This window comes from Limulus polyphemus, unplaced genomic scaffold (genome assembly GCF_000517525.1).
Source record: "Limulus polyphemus unplaced genomic scaffold, Limulus_polyphemus-2.1.2 Scaffold355, whole genome shotgun sequence".
Lineage (NCBI taxonomy): Eukaryota > Metazoa > Arthropoda > Merostomata > Xiphosura > Limulidae > Limulus > Limulus polyphemus.
The window spans coordinates 241,667-244,893 of record NW_013665965.1 but is presented as its reverse complement, the minus strand read 5'-3'; positions in this window follow the sequence as shown (position 1 = coordinate 244,893).

Genomic DNA, 3,227 nt, shown 5'->3' with positions numbered 1-3,227 from the left:
TGTTTTTGCTTCAAAGCCAAGTGACTTCTTTAATAAGGGCATTAACAACCTGATTGTAAGATGGAAAAGCATCATAGATACGAATGTAGACTATTTCATTTAATAAACGTTTTCTAAAAAAAGCGGCATTAATTTCTTGACGACCTAATATATAAATATAATAGTTATTTTTGTTGCCTGTCCATGTCACTATTTCGCAGGGTGTGGATGGATGGATATTCACCAAAAATTTATATAGTGGTTCATTGGGTCTATGGGGAGATACACACACATTTTCAGTTTTTAATTTTGCGTTTTTTATGAGCATTTTTGCGTTTTTTACCACTACTTCGCCCCCCTGCTAATGGATCTTCACCAAATTTGGCATGAAGGTTTGTTAGGTGCATGCGGAGATCCAAGCAAGCATGCGGTTTCACAGTTTTTATGGACGTTTTTCACAATTACATGTAAGGGAAGCAACTTTTCATGTCCTAAAATAACCTTTCATTAATCATGAATTTACATAACTTCCATCCAGGGGATGGGTACTCCAGCTAGTAATAAATGGCGTAATGATAATCCATTGTTTTAAGCACAAGTTAATGTAACTGTTAACAGATAAAGCAAGCAATAAAGTTCTAGTGAATTAATATATTTCATTATCTGCTAATAGATGGCGCGAAAGTGCACACCAGTGGGCTACACTTGTTTTATTAATGCAAAGCTACTACAGAATTGGCTATCTACACTGTAATCACTGTGGGAATCTTTGAAGTATGTAAATTGTTCATAATTTATTTAAAACTGTGGAACAATAATATATTTCGATAGTTTGTAGCGACGGCAAGCAGAATTTTAATAGCATTCAATCCCAGATTTATTTTCTTCCACGGATTTATTAGTTCTTAAATGAAACCATGTGCTATTTTAAGGAATTTTCAGAGCTACACAAACAATGGGTTATAAAATGTGTACCAAATTGTAACGTCTCCCGCAGGGCGCCGAGCTTTATTTTACATCTTTATTTATTTTTCGCAAGTTTCTTTTTTTTGGAGGGGGGGGGGTGTAAAACTCGATTTTTGCTCATAATAAAAATGTTAGTTATATTCTGTTGGATTATATATGTTCAGGAAACATTTATTAAACCTTTACTCATGCTAAAATCTACATCATATTGTAGCGTCTATTTCATATTTCTGCAACTTCGTTGTATCTTAATCATCACATTTTTGTAGTCTCATGACGCATTTGATTTATAATCTATATATATATATATATAAAAGAGGAAGTTTGTTTATTTGTTTATTTTGTTCACTATAGGAAACCAAATGGTTGAACTTACAAATTTTAAAATAACTTTATAATAACCAGTTTTTTACAAGACATTTACTGGGATATTTATTTTGTATTTACTGTAGTATTTAATGACGAAATTGACAATTAATGATTATTGCGCCATTTTTTGTAATAAACATACAAACATAAGCACGTTTTGCACATAAAAATCGTTATGGCGGGATACACTCAGGTCACCTGCTGTCAATTCAGTATTTCCAAAAACAGTTTTCTTTAAATAGTGCTAAGTGGTTTCATAAGTGATTTAGTAACTTTGTGAATTGCAAATTATTGTTTAGTGATACAGATGATTATGCCACCCAAGAAACGCCCTTGCTGTGGAAAGTCTTCTGCCGCTAAAAGAATGTAAGTACAAAGAGCAGCTGAAACAGAAGAAAAACGCAATCAAAGACTTCAAGCACAAGCTGAAAGACAGGCTGCTCAAATACAGGAAGAGACTTTGGAACAACGTAAAGTTAGACTTCGAGCTCAAGCTGAAAGGCAGGCTACTCAAAGACAGCAAGAAACTGGTGAACAGCACAAAGCCAGAGTTCAGTCAGAATCATCAAGGCAAGCTGAATATAGACAACAAGAAACTTCTGAACAACGTCAAACCAGACTTCAAGCACAAAAATTAAGACAAATAACTTACAGAGAGCAAGAAACAGAGGAGCAACATAATGTACGACTTCAGGGTCAAAGAACAAGACAAGCTCAAACACGATCTAATTTCAAATAAAGTTTTGTTTGATTAAATGCTTTTTTACTTCTCGCATCACAGCTTTTGTCTACTTACTGAATAATTTGTTGAAAAAAATACTGATCTATACATTTCAAATCTAAATTTTCACCTTGCAACGCCGGGTAACTCAGCTAGTACTAAAATAATTTTCCACGACTTAAGATTTTTTACAGTCGTGTTTTTAATGAAGAACTGGGCTGAACTGCAGTTTTCCTGAACAACTTGGCTGGTTTCAGAATTGCGTTGCTAGCGTTTCTGTTAAATAAGACATACCATTTCGCATTATTCGTTTGTTTTATACACTACATGTTTAGTGCTTTTGTTAGGAAAATATATATTAACTCATCTATGTATTAAATAGAATAGAAGCGACAATTTAATTTCCTTTTGCAAGTCCACTTGTCGTCTGTACATGACAAATTTGAATTTTTAAATATTTCTAGTATACCATTACATATAGCATATTTGTTTGTTTTGAATTTTGCGCAAAGCTACATAAATATAGATGCTGGCTTCCAAGTTCATGTTTAATCATAGTTCACGACCTATTGTAGAAAAACGCACTCCGCCCTTTGAGGCTGTAGGTGCATTACAAAAAAAAAGTTCATAATGGCTATTTCTTTCACCATCACTTACTGATTTGACTCGCGAATTAGACGTTTTCAGGAATGGACTAGCTAATGGTTCTCAACGAATGTCATATCATGCTCTTGACGAAAATACACCTGTCAAGAATTTAATTTTTATTAGGTAATCAAGTTTCTATTACTGAAATTTATGTGACATAAGTGGTCCAATACAATTCAGTTAGTTTGTTTGTTGTTAAGCGCTAAGCTATACAATGGGCTAACTGTGCTGTATCTACCACGAATATCGAAACCCGGTTTCTAGCATTATAAGCCTTCAGACTTACAGTTGAGCAACTGGGAGCAATATCATTCAGATAGTCACAAAAAGATGTGTGAGACCTGAATAAATCAACAACTATGCTAAACGAGTATGAAATGGTTTTGTGAATGGTGTGAATAAATCTAGAACTACGTTAGACTAAAACAAAATGATTTAGTGAGTTATATGGTTAAATCAACAACTATGTAAGGTAAAAGCGAAATCGTTCTGTGAGTGATATTAATAAATTAACAGCTACGTTAAATAAAAACGAAACGTTTTG